This window comes from Pristiophorus japonicus, chromosome 5 (assembly GCF_044704955.1).
Source record: "Pristiophorus japonicus isolate sPriJap1 chromosome 5, sPriJap1.hap1, whole genome shotgun sequence".
Classification (NCBI taxonomy): domain Eukaryota; kingdom Metazoa; phylum Chordata; class Chondrichthyes; family Pristiophoridae; genus Pristiophorus; species Pristiophorus japonicus.
This window is the reverse complement of record NC_091981.1, coordinates 15,804,058-15,824,373: the sequence shown is the minus strand read 5'-3', so window position 1 is coordinate 15,824,373 and position 20,316 is coordinate 15,804,058.

The following is a 20,316-nucleotide window of genomic DNA, read 5'->3' as shown; positions in this document are numbered from 1 at the left end:
AGTTCTAAATGGGCGACTCCTTATTCTAAGATCATGCCGCCTAGTTCTAGTCTCCCCTATCAGTGGAAACATCCTCTCTGCATCCACCTTGTCAAGCCCCCTCATAATCTTATACATTTCGATAAGATTACCTCTCATTCTTCTGAATTCCAATGAGTAGAGGCCCAACCTACTCAACCTTTCCTCATAAGTCAACCACCTCATCACCAGAATCATCCTAGTGAACCTTCTCTGAACTGCCTCCAAAGCAAGCATATCCTTTCGTTAATATAGAAACCAAAACTGCACGCAGTATTCCAGGTGTGGCCTCATCAATACTCTGTACAGCTGTAACAAGACTTCCCTGCTTTTATACTCCATCCCCTTTGCAATAAATGCCAAGATTCCATTGGCCTTCCTGATCACTTGCTGTACCTGCATACTATCCTTCTGTGTTTCATGCACAAGTAGCCCCAGGTCCCACTGTACTGCAGCACTTTGCAATCTTTCTCCATTTAAATAATAACTTTCTCTTTGATTTTTTCTGCCAAAGTGCATGACCTCACACTTTCCAAAACTATACTCCATCTGCCAAATTTTTGCCCACTCACTTAGGCTGTCTATGTCCTTTTGCAGCTTTTTTATATCCTCCTCACACATTGTTTTTTCTCCCATTTTTGTATCATCAGCAAACTTGGCTACATTACACTCAGTCCCATCTTCCATGTCGTTAATATAGATTGTAAATAGTTGGGGTCTCAGCACTGATCCCTGCGGCACCTCACTCATTACTGATTGCCAGCCAGAGAATTAAACATTTATCCCGACTCTCTGTTTTTTGTTTGTTAGCTTCTATCCATGCTAATACATTACCCCCAACCCCATGAACTTTTATCTTGTGCAGTAACCTTTTCTATGGCAGCTTGTCAAATGCCTTCTGGAAGTCCAAATACACCACATCCACTGGTTCCCCTTTATCCACCCTGTTCGTTACATCCTCAAAAAATTCCAGCAAATGTGTCAAACATGACTTCCCCTGCATAAATCCATGCTGACTCTGCCTGACTGAATTTTGCTTTTCCAAATATCCTGTTACTGCTTCTTTAATAATGGACTCCAACATTTTCCCAACCACAGATGTTAGACTAACTGGTCTATAGTTTCCTGCTTTTTGTCTGCCTCCTTTTTTAAATAGGGGCGTTACATTTGCAGTTTTCCAATCTGCTGGGACCTCCCCAGAATCCAGGGAATTTTGGTAAATTACAACCAATGCATCCACAATCCCTGCCGCTACTTCTCTTAAGACCCTAGGATGCAAGCCATCAGGTCCAGGGGATTTATCTGCCTTTAGTCCCATTATCTTACTGAGTACCACCTCCTTAGTGATTGTGATTGTGTTAAGCTCCTCCTTCCCTATAGTCCCTTGACTATCCACTGTCGTAATATTGTTCGTGTCCTCTACCATAAAGATTGATACAAAATATTTGTTTAGAGTTTCTGCCATCTCTATGTTCCCCATTACTAATTCCCCGGTATCATCTCTAAGAGACCAACATTTTCTTTAGCCACTCTTTTTCTTCTTATATACCTATATAAGCTCTTGCTATCTGTTTTTATATTTTGTGCTAGTTTACTTTCAAAGTCTATCTTCCCTTTCTTCATCATTTTTTTAAGTCATTCTTTGCTGACTTATAAAATCCTCCCAAACTTCTGTCCTCCCACTGGTTTTGGCCACTTTGTATGCCCTTTTTTTTAATCAGATACAGTCCTTTATTTCTTTAGTTAGCCACGGATGGCTTTCTTTTCTCTTGCACCCTTTCCTCCTTACTGGAATATATTTTTCTTGAGAGTTGTGAAATTTCTCTTTAAATGTACACCACTGTTCATCAACCATCCTACACTTCAATCTGTTTTCCCAGTCCACTTTACCCAACTCTGCCCTCATACCTTCGCAGTGTCCTTTATTTTAGCTTAGTACATTGGTTAGAGATCCAACTTTCTCACCCTCCATCTGAATTTGAAACTAATCATTCCAAGGGGATCCTTTACTCGGAGATTGTTTATTAATCCTGTCTCATTACACAGGACCAGATCTAAGCTAGCCTGCCCCCTGTTTGGCTGTTACATACTGCTCAAGGAACCCTTCCCTTATGCACTCTATGAACTCTTCCTCAAGGTTACCCTGACCAATTTAATTTGTCCAATCAATATGGAGGTTAAAATCACCCATGATTATTGCTGTTCCCTTTTTACAAGCCCCCACTATTTCCTTGCTACTGTTAGGGAGCCTATATACTATGCCCACCAGTGACCTTTTTCCTCTTATTATTCCTTATCTCCATCCAAACTGTTTCACTGAGTCATAGAGTCATTATTGCACAGAAGGAGGCCATTCAACCCATCGAGTCCATGCCGGCTCTCCGTAGAGCAATCCAGTCAGTCCCATTACCCTGCTCTATCCCCGTAGCTCTGCAAGTTTATTTCCCTCCAGTGCCTATCCAATTTCCTTTTGAAATCATTGATCATCCCCACTTCCACCACTCTCATCGGCAGCAAGTTCCAGGTCATTACACCTAGCTGTGTCTCTTGCCCAAACCTTAAATCTGTGTCCCCTAGTCCTTGTACCATCAGCTAATGGGAACAGCTTTTCTTTGTCTACCTTATTTAAACTTAAGTCCCTAAACCCTTTTTAAGCTTTACCAGCTAATGAATTTGTTACCCTTGTTTCATTACCCGAAAACTAAAGTTACATTGTAATCCCATAAAACTAAACATTAACCAGTCATGGGTGACATCATTACTAACACTTACTTCCCTATTCAAGCATTTTACATCTCAGAAAACAAGCAGTGCATACCTTTTACAACACTTCAAATTCATCTTGTTTATATCGGAAAGCCTGTTAATCCAACATACAAAGAAGTTTGATGTTAAACTTGTAACTCTCATGATGTTCCCCACCCCCAAACAGGTGTGCAGCCAATGAAAAGTGTGGGTATTGCTAACTACATGCCTGAATCATTATAATGGCCCTGAAATGGCTGGAAAAATAATGGCAAGTTCACGGTACATTATCAGTTTGTAGAAAATTCAGCATTTGGCCATAATTCTCCACAAATTGCTGACGATTGGCATTTAGCCTTGACAAAACCCAAAAAATTGCAACCTCGCTGTGACCCTCCCCATTGAAGTTCATTGCGAGTCATCAAATTTCAGGATTATGTCATTTTATGCAAATTAATCTCATTGAAGCTATTTAGGGCTGGTAACAGGTCTTAAGGACTCTGTTAATGATGTGACTTATGGTCCTTACATGAAACTCAACACTGGAAGGCCAGCAAGGAAACAATGAAGCCGCGGAGTCTCACTCCTGCAGGTAGTAAATTGTTCCTCGAGCTTTTTATAAACTTTTTATCTGCTTTGGCAATATTTTGTGCTAGTCTTGCCAGCTACATGCCTGAAATAATTTTCAGGATGCAAAGCTGTTTCGACACTCAGAAATACAAATGTTATCGATATCTTTCTGAAAATAATATTTTAGGGTTTTTCTCACCTTATGACCAGGACTGATGAAGACTAATTGATAGAAGTTGATTGCTATTATTAGTCAACACCTCCATTATTGTTGTATCATGCGACTGGCAGGATGGTAGACATTTATTCATAACTTCTCACGAACCAATACAACCATTCCCAAACGCAACTTGTTTACAATGTCCTCCTGTTCTTTCTTATTTTTTTTCATATTTTTTCCTTCCTGCCTCTTGTTACTCTCTCTCGAAGTCCACTCGCTTTCTTCCCCTCTTTTTATTTTTCTTTCGTTCCCGAATTTGCTCGAGTCCCGTCTCTGTCATTTGCTCTGTTCCTTTACCTATCCTATTTGTTTCTTTGGTTGGGGAGGTAGATGATTGGTCATGACGTCCATGAGGTCCTAGATGTGATGTTGACATCACTGCACCATTATCAATTCACAGTTCCAGCAAAGTGCCATGCAAATATATGCAGTGCGGCCTGACTGGTGAGGGAAAAAATCCAACTCATGGCGGTCTCTAGGAAAAGCATCATTCCAGAAATTTCTGGGCCAATGAGTTGCCAGCATCAATTTTGCACCACGTGACCAGCAATGTTCTCTTTCATTTTTTGGGGGGCTGCGGCCCATTCAAAATGCACGGTTTTTCCTATTTAAAAACCGGTGTGCTGGCTGCGCAGGAGCTGAAGAACGCTGCATGGCTATGCAGCTTAAAGGGATCATTGGTGACTAGAAAGAAAAATAAGTTGTATTTATATAGCGCCTTTCACGACCACCAGACGTCTCATAGCGCTTTTCAGCAATGAAACACTTTTGGAGTGCAGTAACAGCTCTAATGGAGAAATCACGGCAGCCTATTTACACGCAGCAAGTTCCCACAAACAGCAATGTGATAATGGCCAGATAATCTGTTTTAGGGATGTCGATTGAGGGATGAATATTTGGGATAACTCCCCTGCACTTCTTCAAAACTGTGCCATGGGATCGTTTACGTCCACCTGAGAGGGCCTCGGTTTAACATCTCATCCGACAGATGGAACCTCCGACAGTGCAGCATTCCCTCAGCACTGCACTACAGTGTCAGCCTAGATCTATGTGTCAACCTTCTGATTCAGAGGTGAGAGTGCTACCCACTGAGCCACAGCTGACACTGACTAGGTATGTACAGCAGGTGTGCACACCAATGCTTGGGTGCGATCGAATTTGTATTCCTCTGTGTAAATCACTGCGCGAGATCAACTAGTATTGTAATAAACAGATTTAGATTTTTGTGACCGGTTTATATTTTAGGAATTTCCAGACAGACTGCACAAAAAAATCTGATCCAACACTGAATGGTGTGGGGAGGAAACCTGTTTTGAAATATAATGCAATGTGCTACATTAGTTAATGTAAAACATCATATAGTATTAGCTACAGTAAAACACAATATAATATTAGCCAGTAGCTTTCTAACACAATTGATGTCTTTCAGACCAATTGCTGATTCTCAAAAACAAAATAACCTCTTGAGCTTCTGTACATTTGTATTACTATATGACCTTGGGAATCATAATGGTGGTGATATTACCCAATCACTGTCACAGTGGTGCAAGGATTCTGTGATTTACTTTATGATGTCGGTCATTTGAAATGTCTGAAAGGGAAGGACAGAGGTACAGCAAGACAAGATTCTTGAATCAAAATTTCACTGACGGTAAACATTAACTTGGGAAGAGATGGCATGCTGTTTCAACCTACTTACTGGGTTTACTAGCGCAGTATTTCTGCTGAGCCCATGCACAGACTGACTCAAAACTGAGCTAAATTACATCGAGTCTACGGCATAGAAACAGGCCATTCGACCCAACTGCTCCGTGCCATCATTTATGCTCCACACGAGCCTCCTCCCACCCTACTTCATCTCACGCTATCAGTGTATCCTTCTATTCCTTTCTCCCTCGTCTCAACCACTTCTTGTGGTAGCAAGTTCCACATTTTAACCTCTCTCTGGGTAAAAATGTTTCTCCTGAAATCCCTGTTGGATTTAGTAGTGATTACCTTATATCATCGAATCATAGAAATTTACAGCACGGTAGGAGGACATTCAGTCCGAGCCAGCCGACCATGAGATACCCAGCCTAATCCCACTTTCCGGCTCTTGGTCTGTAGCCCTGGAGGTTACGGCACTTCAAGTGCACATCCAAGAATTTTTTAAATGTAGTGAGGCATTCTGCCTCTACCACACTTTCAGGCAGTGAGTTTCAGACCCCACCATTCTCTGGGTGAAGAAATGTCCCCTCATATCTCCTCTATACCTCCCCCCAATTACTTTAAAACTATGCCCCCTGGTTGTTAAACCCTCTGCCAAGGGAAACAGGTCCTTCCGATCCATTCTATCCAGGACCCTCATAATTTTATACATCTCAATCAAGTCTCCCCTCAGCCTCCTCTGTTCCAAAGAAAACAGACCCAGTATCTCCAATCTTTCCTCATAGCCAACATTCTCCAGTCCAGGCAACATCCTCTTAGATCTCCTCTGCACCCTTTCCAGTGCAATTACATCTTTCCTGTAATGTGGTGACCAGAACTGCACACAGTACTCCAGCTGCAGCCTAATCAGCGTTTTATTGAGTTCAGGCATAAAGTCCTTGATCTTGTATTCCATACCTCGACTAATAAAGGCAATTATTCCATATGCCTTCTTAACCACCTTATCTACCTGGCCTGTTACCTTCAGGGATCTGTGGACCTGCACTCCAAGGTCCCTTTGTTCCTCTACACTTTTCAGTATCGCACCATTTAATCTGTATTCCCTTTCCTTATTAGACCTCCTGAAATGCATTACTTCACACGTATCCGGATTTAATTCAATTTGCAACTGTTCTGCCCACCTAACCAGTACATTGATATCTTCCTTCAGTCTGCAGCTTTCTTCTTCATTTTCAACCACACAGCCTATTTTAGTGTCATCTGCAAACTTTTTATTCATACCCCCGACATTCAAGTCCAAGTTATTGATATAAACCACAAAAAGCAAGGGACCAGCACTGAGCCCTGCGGAACCCCACTGGATACAGCCTTCCTGTTGCAAAAACACACATCAACCATTACCCTTTGCTTCCTGCCTCTGAACCAATTTTGGATCCAACTTGCCACTTTGCCCTTGGGCTTTTACTTTCGTGACCAGTCTGCCATGTGGAACCTTATCAAAAGCTTTGCTAAAATCCATATACACTACATCATACACAATGCCCTTAATGACCCTCCTGGTTACCTCCTCGAAAAATTCCATCAAGTTAGTCAGATACGACCTTCTCTGAACAAATTCATGCTGATTAGTCCATGTTTTTCAAAATGAAGACTTATCCTGTCCCTCAGGACTTTTTCCAATAATTTTTCCACCACTGAGGTTAGCCTGACTGGCCTGTAATTATTCGGTCTATTCCTTTCTCCCTTTTTAAACAAAGGTACAATGTTAGCAGTCATCCAGTCCTCTGGCACCACACCTGTAGCCAGAGAGGATTGGAAAATGATGGTCAGAGCCTCTGCTCTTTCCTCTTTTGCTTCTCTTAACAGCCTGGGATACATTTCATCTGGGCCTGGGGATTTATCCACTTTCAAAGCTGCTAACCCCATAATCCTTCCCCTCTCAGTATGTTTATCTCAGCTAATATTTCACACGCCTCCTCCCTCATTGCATCACCCCTCTCTTTTGTGAAAACAGATGCAAAGTATTCATTAAGAATCATGCACAGATCTTCTGCCTCCACACACAGATTTCCTTTATGGTCTCTATATAATTGACCTTTAATTTTGGTTGCACCCACAAGTGGAAACAGTTTATTCAAATCTACCCTATCAAAATCTTTCATTAATCTAAAAGCCCTCTATCAGGTCACCCCTCAATCTTCGCTTAATGACCCCAGTCAAGTCAGTCTTTCCTGAAAGTGCTAACATCTGGGGGCAAAATTGCCTCGCTCCCCAATTGGGGGTGATAACCTTCAGGGGCCGGGCCTTTTAGCACCTGGCGCAGAAGTCCCACCCCTGACAATAATTTGGGCTTCCCGCCCCTCAAAGGAAGCGGATACTATCCACTTCCTTTGGGGGCAGATCCCGGGGCTCTACTGCAATTAAAGGGGAGGGCCGCTGCACACTCTGCCGGCCCTTTGATGGCTGCCTGTGATGGTCTTTGAGACACTGAGACACCATACTGTGGTTTACCGTTTCCTGCCACAGGGTGGCACCCGTCGAATTCAGAAGACAGTGGAGGGGAAGAGCAGACATTTCGCTCCGAAAATTTACCTTATTGCTAGTTAGGAATCAAACTCCTGTTAATGTGACCCCTCCAGAACCACAGTTAATTAAGTAATTTTTCTTTCTTGCCGCTTTTTCAGATTATTCTTGGATTATTGTAACATTCCTGATGGTGTACTGCAAGAAATCTAGTGTTGTGTTCCTCGTTTTGTATTCTTACACTTCAGCGCACATAACAAAGGATTCGGAATCCGAAGCCCTGATCTTTGGCCATATTTCTTGGTGTTGCAGTTGAAACTAGCTGGTGAAATCAGAGTTATCGCTTGCCTCAAGCTACATTCTCACAGAAGCCAGTGCACCGCCATTGGACCACCAAAGCGGAGTGCCGGGCTGCACCATGGGCTGCCATCGTCAAGCTGACCCAAGAGTTGGCCGACAAAAAAACATGGCGGCCCCAAGAGCAGTTGTCTACCAGCTTCGCGAACCTCGTTGACAGCCGCCTGTGCCAGACTCGCAGCCCGCAGGGCATTTCCTCCTGCGGGACATTAAGGGGTCGGCATGGGGCGGTGAGGGATCACTGCATGCGCTGATGACATCATCGCTGGTTGCGCAGCAGCCCGTGGTATGGCGTGGCCGAGACAGCGCCTCCGAAACTTCCAGAGCCATTTCCAGGAAACACTAATAGGGCAATAAAAGGGGAGAATTTTGCCCCCTCTCAATTCCAGTATCAACCTTGTGAAACTTTTTTGTGCCTTCTCCAGTGCCTCTATATCCTATGGAGAACAGAACTGTGAATAAACCTGGTACTGAGGATGCTTCAACCAAAGCTTTAGTCAAAAGCTGTCCCTTAAGTAATTCTGTGTGTGGGGAAGGAAGGACTGAATAATAAAAACTGAAAGCTGCTATGAATATCTCAAATACAAACAACAGAAACAAGATTATCTTTATTTGGAAGTCTAAACATGATCCAAACTCCTGTATTAGGTGAATGTACTTGGACGTAGATGAATCAGATATTTTTGTTTAAAAATATGTGTTTATTTTGCAGTCTGTTCTTGTTGTTTCATTCAGACAAGTGTAGCATGAAGCTTAATGTGGGAATCTTTGTGCTGAACCATGTTTGTGCATTTAGGATTGGCACTGAACCATTCTTCATTGAATTATTTTACTGGGGAAGGGTTTTAAGCAAGCTTCAAATAATATTGCTCCAACATTATGAACATAACAGGAACAAGGAATGAGAAGGAGCCATTCAGCCAACTGAAGCTCGTCTCTCCCATACAATAACACTCCCATCAGGAGATCTTATTGTGCACTGAACAATCTTAATGTTCTCACCTCTCGAAGGTTGTGGGTTCAAGTCCCACTCCAGAGACTGAAGCACATAAATCTAGGCTGACACTCCAGTGCAGTGCTGAGGGAGTGCTGCACTGTTGGAGGTGCTGTTTTTCGGATGAGACATTAAACCGAGGCCCTGTCTGCCCTCTCAGGTGGATGTAAAAGATCCCATGGCACTCTAGTAACAATCACCTGGTGCATTTCTTATTTATTCCCCTGTCTCTTTGCCTTGCTCCCAGAATGCTCTGCCAAAGGAAGTGGAGCTGGTGCTCAGGTGCCAGCCATGGCTCAGTGGGTAGTACCCCCGCCTCTGGGTCAGAAGGTTGTGGGTTCAAGTCCGACTCCAGAGACTTGAACAGATCTGACACCCCCGGTGCAGTTCTGAGGGAGTGCTGCACTGTCGGAGGTGCCGCCTTTCGGATGAGATGTTAAAACAAGGCCGTGCCTGCCCTCTCAGGTGGACGTAAAAGATCCCATGGCACTATTTTGAAGAAGAGCGGGGGAGTTCTCCCAGTTGTCCTGGCCAATACTTATTCCTCAATCAATATCGCAAAAAAACCCAGATGATCTGGTCATTATCACACGGCTGCTTGTGGGAGCTTGCTGTGCCCAAGTCTTTCTTTCTTTTCCTTTTTATAACTTTATTCACACTTAAATGAGATCAAGAGGAACACAATGATTTGCAGGATGCCATACTTGCATTGTAACTCTGCTGTCAACCTGATCGTACATCAGCATCTTTATTGCAGATTATAAAGTGTGCACTGATATATTCAAATAAAGCATTTTAGAATGTCATCTTTCAAAAATTGTTCATCAAAAGTTTCATCGTAAAACAAAATGAGAATTTGGATCATAGCTCAAGCCACAGTATGGAAACTGTTCTGCTTTATATCGCCATTCATTTCAATGGGATCATGTGCAGCTACTGTTACATACGGAAGTTACATTCTTGGGTGTGTGCTTACTGCATTCAACGGCAAACGATTAAAGCTCAACGGCTGCATCCGGGCAGGAGCAGGAGCAGGTGGGGCGATGAGTGGAGCATCTCTGTCACGCCAAAGTCCCAGAATAGCCAAGAGTAAAATAGCAAGGAACGGCCTAATCTAATAGCTTGATTAAAGGCCCGTTATGCTGGCCTACGAGATACATTTGTCCCCTTGCAGCATAAACGTTTGCATTGCTTTCTTTACCTTATCTTAGGTTTGATCAGCTAGGGCTAGATTTTCCACTCTTGTCCACTTCTGTTTTTGCCCCAGAGGGGCAGCAATGGCGGCGGCGAGATCTCGTCCCGCCCCGCCGGGGTTTTCGGGGCCAGTTTCGGTGGAGGCGCGGAGCATTAGCGCCCGGAAGAGACGAGCCGGTGTGCAGCGCTCCTGGTTGCGACATGGGATCCATTTTTGCCTCCCACCCGAGCTGTAGCGCCCTGCAGCACCCCCTGGTGGGACCGGCGTGAAAGCGGGGGATCCAAGCTGTAGCAACCGCAGTGAGCTAAGTATTGTCGACCTCAGGTAAGTGTGATTGTTTTTTTGTTTTGCGATTTATGTAGTGGTGGCATGAGGTATTTTTTGGGAATGTTTTTTGGTGGGTTTTTTTCAGGTTTTTTTTTCTCCCCAGGCCTCTCAGAGTGTTCCAAGGCCGTCTCTTTAGCTCAGGAATTTCTCATGCTCAGCGGCTTAGCACCTCCCTTACAGGGCTCCGGCCCATATTCAGGGCCCAGCTGCCCAATTTTGCTGACTGAAGCACAAACGTTCTGCAGGCGGTATCATTAACATCCCGAAAACCTAAAAGCTGAAAAGCCAGCCCCTAGAGTTTAGTAGAGAACACATTACCTGTACCAGTAACTCAATAATATCATTGTGCTCCCAAGTACACCATTAACCCCACACCTCTGTTTAGAAGAATTTTGGAATGCAATTTTAATTGAGTGTCAATAATCAAATGTCTTGTCCAACCATACAATTATGCATAAGTATGTAATAATGTACTATCATGTGTAAGTGAAGTAAGCACATGCAAATCATTCACACAATGTATTTTCAGTTAAGATAACCAAAAAGGTTATTTCACAAGATCACAAAATAATCGCAGAAAAGGCTATTTTTTATCCATGTTTGGCAAAGAGACACGAGTGTCTTCTTCCCCATTGTAGCATCTAATTGATCCATAAAAGCTTCCAGGGATTTTACCTCCATTACTCGGTCTGAAAAATTATTCCATGTGTTTATGCTCTTCGTGTGCGCAGGAGAGGCGTGAGTTCGGGGCCCAGAAGAGGCACGGGCCCAGGGGCAGCACGGGTCAGCCCAGACTGCGATATGTGTGCACACTCGGTCCGTGCAGCAGAGCTGGTCTCCCATTGTTTTGGTTAATTGTTGCCACTGGACGAAGACCTAGCTCTGTCAAGTCCGTATGGTGGCTGGCGTGCAATGGCCACCACATGTTAAAAAAATCCATGCACAGGCATCTTCCCCCCTTCAACATGTAGTTCAGGACCTGGAATGTCAGGTCCTTCATTGAAGCACCAGTGAACTCATCCGTTTTTGGCATGGAAGCAAGTCATCCTCGATACGAGGGACCGCCTGAGAAGAAGAACTCTTTGTGTGAAGATCAATGTTCTGATATTTTCCCTAAAAGTATCTTTCTCTACCTTAAACCTGTTACTTCTAGTTCTACTTCCCAGGTTAATTTGAAATAACATAGGAACAGGAGAATGCCATTCAGCTCCTTAAGCCTGTTCCGCCATTCAATGAGATCATGGCTGATCTGCGACCTAACTCCATATGCCCGCCTTTGCCCCATATCCCTTAATACCTTTCCCACATTACAACAGTGACTTCACTTCAAAAATACTTCATTGGCTGTAAAGTGCTTTGAGACATCCAATGGTCGTGAAAGGTGCTATATAAATACAAGTCTTTCCTTCTTTCTTAACAGAAATATATCAATTGCAGATTTAAAATGAACAATTGATCTAGCATCAATTGCTGTTTGCGGAAGAGAGTTCCAAATTTCTGCCACCCTTTGTGTGTAGGAGTGTTTCCTCATTTCACTCCTGAAAGATCTGGCTCTAATTTTTAGACTATGTCCCCTTGTCCTAGAATCCCTAAACAGCAGAAATAGTTTCTCTCTAGCTACCCTATCTGTTCCCCTTAATATCTTGATCTTCCAGCTTTACTTTTTCTATATCCTTAACAAGATCTTTATAATATCACCTCTCAGATACCTCCTTTTCATATTGAGATACCTACGTTTCTCCAATCTTTTATCATAACTCATATACCGCTGACATTGGAGATTAGGCTCATGGCTCTTCACTGTTTTCAGTGTTTGAATCTCTCTCTCTCATCTCTTGATGACCAGAACTGGATTCAGTATTCAAGGTGCGAGCTGGCTGAGGCTCTGTAAAGTTTAATCGTTACCTTCTCTGATCTATAGTCTACGGTATTGGCTCTGTAGTTCAACATCCTCTTGGCTTTGTTGATTGATGTTCAGCATTGATTGATTGTTTGACATATATTAAGACTCTTAAGACTCTTTCGGTTTCATTTTATAGCCATTGCAACATCATTCATGGAGTATGTGTGTCATCTTTTTTTTTGCCTATCTGTGGTACTTATGCTTGACTGCAGTAAATTCCATCTTCCATTGTTCTACCAACTTATATATCATGTCCAACTCATTGGCCCAGATTTTGCAGTCAGTTCGCTGATAGCTGCCCACAGATTTTTCACGGGCTTTTGAGTGGCAACTTGCTGTCATCGGGCAGCTGATATAGCATGGCATGTGGCATGTGTGATCAGGAAATTGAACAGAGAGGCTCTTCAACCAATCAGATTGAAGAATCCTCACTGAGACACGCAGAGTCTAAACTAGGGAGTATCAATTAGAAAATGTAATTCATTGTAAAATCTTTTATAGAGAGTAAAATAAAGAGAGCGAAAGAAAGATGGGATAAATGGAGCGATAAAAGAGACAGAAGGAAAAAGTAAAATATATATTTTTAATGTTTTTAAATCTCCAACAATAATTCAATTCTGAAGGAAAGAGATGCCACACTTTTAAAATGAAATGATTAATGCCAAATAGGTTGTTTGGCAATAATTAAGACTTATCACGCTGTTAAAAATTCACGTACATCTGAATGCACTAGCCTTAACTTTTTCTGCCATGTTCAGTGGGTAACTAATCGGTAAGTACAGCAACTTCACATCCTAACATGGATTTCAAAGCCGAGTCTATCGATGAGGAAATGGTGTAGCGAAGCTTGTGGAGGAACTGGGCAAATCGGCCAACAAGTACCTGATTTCCACATTTAACTGCACGTGTTCAGACTCTGGAGGTTGCTGCCCAATTTATTCCATATAATAACAGTAAGGACTGATAGCCTCACCATTATTTTTAACACAAAATCTGACATATTATCTCATTTCTGAGCTGCCTCTTCTGATTCCACTGCCCCTCCTAGTTTGGTACCATCTGCAAACTTAACCATTTTGCCTTGAGCTTCTGGATCCAGAGCGCTTCTGTAATTTAGAAACAGTAACCCCATCATTAACCCCGAAGACACCGCACTCACTATTCTTTCCCACCACTCCTCACTCTGACATAACTTCTCTGATGAGTACTCACTCTTTTATAAGAACATAAGAAATAGGAGCAGGTGTAGGCCATCTGGCCGCTCGACCCTGCTCCGCCATTCAATAAGATCATGATCTTGGCCTCAACACCACGTTCCTGCCCGCTCCCCATAACCCTTGACTTCCTTATCGTTCAAAAATCTGTCTATCTCCACCTTAAATATATTGAATGACCCAGCCTCCACCACTCTCTGGGGTAGAGAATTCCAAAGATTCACGACCCTCTGAGAGAAGAAATTCTTCCTCATTTCTGTTTTAAATTTTCCTATCCTTCAACCAGATTCTTAACCAGTCCAAGGTTCCCAGGCTAATATTGCACATTTCTTTACTCTGAATTCCCACAGTTTTGAATTTAATTAATAGTCTTTCATGTGGCACTTTATCAAAACATTTTTGGAAGTCAAGGCATGCCACGTCACACGGCTCAACACAATCCACTTGAGTTGTCACTTCCTCCTCAAAGAAGTCGGAGGTCCTGAAAGAGGTTGGGGTGATTGGTCAAGCATGGTCTCTCCCTTGTGAAGCCAAGTTGATTGTTAATTGGATTATTGTTGTACAGATAATCCTTAAAGTTATTTTTGATGACCAATTCCATTATTTTACATGGAAGGGAAGGAAGATTAATGGGTTTGTAGATGCCTGTATCTGTTTAGTCCTCCTGTTTGAATATGGCCATCATATTGGCCTGCTCCCAATCTCTGATATCTCCCAGAGACCATTGACGAACTCATAATGATTGGTGCTGATCGACAAATCTCATCCTTCGTTTCCTTCAGCATAATATATCTGGGATAAATGTCAACTCTCACTGGAGATTTATCTGCCTTGCACTCAATTAGCATGTCTAGGACAAAATTATTGATTTTACTTGGGATATCTTTGTTTGGAGAGGCATATTTCTTAAGTCTTCCCTTGTGAATACTTACTTAAAACAAAATTGAACAGGGTTTACCGATCATGATGGATCTCCACGATACACGTCAGGTACAAATGCAAATTGAAAAAACTGATTCCCCAAATGCAGTGAAAACACAGTATTAGATTCTTCTTGATGAATTAGCTTCCCGGCATACTATTTCAATGACAGAAAGCTTCTTGCTGGAATAAACAAACTAAGGTATAAAAATCGTTAATTTATCCAACAGCAATAGAGTTATCAGCCAAAACACTCAAAAAAAAAGTTTGATGAAGACATCAAGAATATAAAGCAAACAAACCTAGTCAACATCACTGAAAGTTAAGAAGAAAAAATAAAACCGAAGAACTGCTACAGGTTGGTCTAAAATTGTCTAGTCAATAATATGTAGATTTTCTAGTCTCTCCTGATAATTCACTCGATAAAGCTAGTAAGTAGCTGAGCCATACACATGAGAAGGTCACAAATTAAATGTGCAGTCTCCACTGACTTATTTGAACCCAGTCAAGGTGGCAGTGGGGTGATTTAATTCATCACATTGCCCCGGAGCTAAGAGGAGGAAATTCAGCCTGGCTTTGCACCAATGTTCCCTCTTAGAACATAAGAAGATAAGAAATAGGAGCAGGAGCAGGCCATTTGGCCCTTCAAGCCTGCTCCGCCATTCAATAAGATCATGGCTGATCTTCTACCTCAACTCCATCTACCCGCACTATCCCCATATCCCATAATTCCTTTAGTTCCCAAAAATGTATCGACCTCTGTCTTGAATATACTCAACGACTGAGCTTCCACAGCCCTCTGGGGTAGAGAATTCCAAAGATTCACAAACCGTTGAGTGAACAAGTTTCTCCTCATCACAGTCCTAAATGGCCAACTCCTTATCCTGCGACTGTGGCCCCATGAATTAGATTCCCCAACCAGGGGAATAATTTTCTCAGCATTAAACCTGTCAAACCCGTTAAGAATTTTATATGTTTCAATTAGATCACCTCTTATTCTTCTAAACTCTAGGGAATATAGGCCTAGTCTACTCAATCTCTCCTCATAGGGTAATCCCCGCATCCCAGGAGCCAGTCTACTGAACCTTCGTTGCACTCCAACTAATGTCTTTCCTTAGGTAAGGACACCAGAACTGTGCACAGTACTCCAGGTGTGACCTCACTAATGCTCTGTATAATTGTAGTAAGACTTCTTTACTCGTAGGGGCCGAAAGTGCCCGAAATGAGGCGCACCTACTGTTTTCGATGTGTTCTGGCCGCCCTGTACATTGGGGCGGCATAACCGTTGAAATGAAGCACTTCAGGGATTTTTCTTGAGCGGGGCGGAAGTGTCATCATGATGGGGGTGGAAGTGGCGGCAGGGCGGAGTGGCCGTCACTAGCGGGGCGGAAGTGGGGGTGGGCAGTGTAGCCAAATCTGTCAGTCGTCAGTGTCATCGCGCTGGCCTGTCACAACGTCTCTCCCCGTCAGTTAAAGGGGAGGGGCGCTGCGAACTCTGCAACCACTTTATTGTCAAACACTGGGGAGGATTTCGGCCTGGAGGGGTGCAAGGCTGCCTGTTGGTGTCCCGGCCGAACCCGCGAACATGAATCCTAATTTTGTGTAATAACCTCCTCTGTGGCACCTTAACGAATGCCTTCTGCAAATTAAATAGACTGCATTCATTGGTTCCCTCTTATCCATCTTATTTTTTTATGCACGGTTGAACCCGCGGCCATAATTGTCGAACCGACCTGGCAGTCGGCCGACAAAACGAAATAACATGGCAGCCGTGGCAAGTGCGCCCTCCCCCTTAAGGGCGGCCGGGCCACCAGTCCACAGCGAGTGTACCGACAGCAAAAGCACCGAATGGCAATTTCACGAGGGGGTTCCCGCCAGTCGGTAAGGGGTCGCCGCATGCACGCCGCTGCGGCAAAGTGGGCGGAGCGTTCCTGGGCACCTCTCCAAAACTCACGAAGGGCAATTTACAAAATGGCGACCCCGCCGCGGAGAGTCGGCGGCCATTCCATGCCGCCCCTTGGAGACCGCTTTCAGGCGGCCAGAGGCCTTATCGGAAGGGCAATTTCGGCACCTTATACTCTAAACCAAAAGCTAACATGCCATTTGCTTTCCTCGTCGCTGGCTGCAACTGCATGTTAACTTTCCGTGATTCATGTACAAGGACACCCAGGTCCCTCTGAATGCAAACATTTCCCAGTCGGTCTCAAAAAGTATTCTGCTATTTTGTTGTTCCTACCAAAGAGGATAACTTCATGCTTCCCCACCTTGTATTCCATTTGCGATGTCCTTGTCTCTATCTCTCTGCAGTCTCTTTGTTATCCTCCTCACAGCTTACTTTCCCACTTTACTTTGTATCATCAGCAAACTTTGATATGTTACACTCAGTCCCTTATCTAAGTCATTAAAATAGATTGTAAATAGCTGAGGTCCAAGTACTGATCCTTGCGGTACCTTACTAGTTATAGCCTGCCAACCCGAAAAATTCTCATTTATTCCTACTCTCTGTTTTCTGTCCATTATCCAATCCTCAATCCATGCTAATGTATTACCCCCAATCACATGAGTCCTAATTTAATGCAATAACCTCTTGTGTGGCATCTTATCGAAACCTTCTGAAACTCTAAATATATTACATCCACTGGTTCCCCCTTATTCATCTTATATTTTTGTGCATGGTCCCTTTAACTAGCTGCGTGGCCCATTCAAATTTTCGCGCATTCGCGATTTCTTCCACATAAAAGCCAGTGAGTGGCCTACGCGGGACCTGCACACCGCTGCGCAGCTTAGCGGGTAGGTTGGTTTCTGCTCATGATCGCTATCCATTGACTCATGCTTCAAAACGGACAAATGTGTACAGAACCAAACGTGGCTGTGATTCCCTCACAAACTGATGCGTTTCTCAGTACACATCCAGGTTCACGGATGGGAAATAGTCATTTGCGTCTGGGAACAGTAATATAGTTGTTAAGTTACTGGACTAATAATCCAGGGGCCTGGACATGTGATCCGGAGACATGAGTTCAAATCCCACCACGGCAGCTGGGGAGTATATCATTCAATTAAATAAATCTGGAATATAAAAGCTAATACTAGTAATGGTGACCATGAAACTACTGGATTGTTGTAAAGACCCATCTGGTTCACGAATGTCCTTTAGGGAAGGAAATCTGCCGTTCTTACCCAGTCTGGCCCATATGTGATTCCGGACCCACAGCATTGTGGTTGGCTCTTAACTGCCCTCTGAAATGGGTCTTTGGGCCTAGCAAGCCATTCAGTTCTGCCAAACTGCTACAAAAAGAACAACAGTTCTTCTCAAGGGCAATTAGGGATGGGCATTAAATGCTAGCCTTGCCAGCAACGCTCGCATCCCATGAACGAATACACTTTAAAAAGTGTGAGGATATATGGCACCCAGGTAACTGCATCCCAGTGGGAACTACCACCTTCTGAAGAAAGGATCGGAACATGAAGAACATTGGGGGAAAAAAAGACCCCTGGTTCTAGAATTGGTGATAATCTCAAACATATTATCAGGGTTCAACTTAACTATTCCCTCAAGAATCTTGAATACTTGAATAACATCTCCCCAAGACTTCTCCTCAGAGTAAAGGATCCTATGCTTTTCAACCTGATATTTTAACTAGGCCTCAGTTTGGCTGTTTTTTTCTTCACGGTCTCCAATGTCTGATATCCTTGCTGTAGGGACACCAACTAAAATGGTACACAGTGCTCTAGGTGTGGCCATATTAGAGCCTTGTACAGACTCTTTTTCACCTAGAGTACCACGTGCAGATCTGGTCACCACATTACTGGAAAGATGTGGTTTCATCAGAGAGGGTACAGAGGAGATTTACGAGGAATTTGCCTGTACTGGAGAATTTTAGCTGTGAGGAAAGATTGGATAGGCTGGGGTTTTTTTCTTTGGAACAGAGGAGGCTGAGGGGAGACCTCATTGAGGTGTATAAAGTTATGAGGGGGGCCTAGATAGAGTGGATAGGATGGAACTATTTCCCTTAGCAGAGGGGTCAACAACCAGGGGCATAGATTTAAAGTAATTGGTAGAAGGTTTGGAGGGGATTTGAGGGGAAATTTCTTATATAAAAATTAATTGATAACATTTTATTTTTCCATCTTTTAAAACTCTTATGCTGGTAAAAGCAGGCTTTGTGTCTCGCTTTACCAGGTGTAAGAGTTTGAAGGACAGTCGCTGGGCAGGAGTTCGGCAAATAGCTCAAATCTCCGCCCGCGAAGGCTCTTCTCCCAGGGATACGTTAGAGCTGTCAAAAGGCTGTCACAAGTGCCGGTTTTCGGTGGGGGTCTGGAACTCACTGCCTGAAAGGGTGGTAGAGGCGGAAACCCTCACCACATTTAAAAAGTACTTGGATGTGCACTTGAAGGGCCATAACCTACGGACCAAGAGCTGGAAAGTGGGATTAGGCTGGATAACTCTTTGTCGGCCGGCACGGACACGATGGGCTGAAATGGCCTCCTTCCGTGCTGTAAATTTCTAGCATTCTATGATTCCTGGGAATTGGGCTGTAACCTTCTGGCTAGATCTGGTTAGCTTTCCTGTTGTGCACACTGCTGTTGGTTTCACTGCGTTTTACACCATATTTCTCCTCTCTCTGTCCTATAGCCTGGAGCGATTTAGTTCATAATCACGCTGTTAAATTCCCTTCCCTGGTCTCATTACCTTACATTTGTCCAAATTAAATGCCATTTGCTACTTATCAGCTCATTTTTCAAACCATTCGGATCCCTTTGTGTTTGCTTTGCCTGTTCCCTAATGTCTCAATGTCTTCCCTGCAAATGGTGTCATCTGCAAATTTAGAAAGTTGTATTTCTTTCCCCAGTTCCAAATCACTTATTACTCTGTAAAAGTAATGGGGCCAGCACTGATCCCTTTTGCATCCTCATATTCCACTTACAACCACTCTTTGATTTCTCTAGTTTAGCCATTTCCAATCCATCTCTGAAGCTTGCCTCCTATTCTATCTTTTCTTACCTTGTGAATTAATTGCTTTCATGGCCTAGTATTAGAACTCTTGCTGATATCAAAGTAGGTCACATCTATAGAATTTCCATTGTCAACAAGATCATTTATTCATGAACTCCTGCAAAGTTGGTAAGATCCCTTTCCCATAAATCCATGCTGACTCCCTCATAACTTACATACCTTACCATACCATGCATCATAACATAAGAACATAAGAAATAGGAGCAGGAGTAGGCCATTCGGCCCCTCGAGCCCGCTCCGCCATTCAATAAGACCATGGCTAATCTTCTACCTCAACTCCACTTTCCTGCACTGTCCCCATATCTCTTGATTTCCTTAATATCCAAAAATCTATTGATCTCTGTCTTAAATATACTCAATGACTGAGCTTCCACAGCCCTATGGGATAGAGAATTCCAAAGATTCACCATCCTCCCGAGTGAAGAAATTTCTCCTCATCTCAGTCCTACATGGCCGACCCCTTATTCTGAGACTGTGACCCCTGGTTCTAGACTCCCCAGCCACAGGAAACATCCTCCCTGCATTTACCCTGTCAAGCCCTGTATGCTTCAATGAAATCACCTCTCAATCTTCTAAACTCTCAAGAATATAGGCCTAGTCTACTCAATCTCTCATCTTACGACAATCCCCCCATCTCAAGAATCAGTCTGGTGAACCTTCATTGC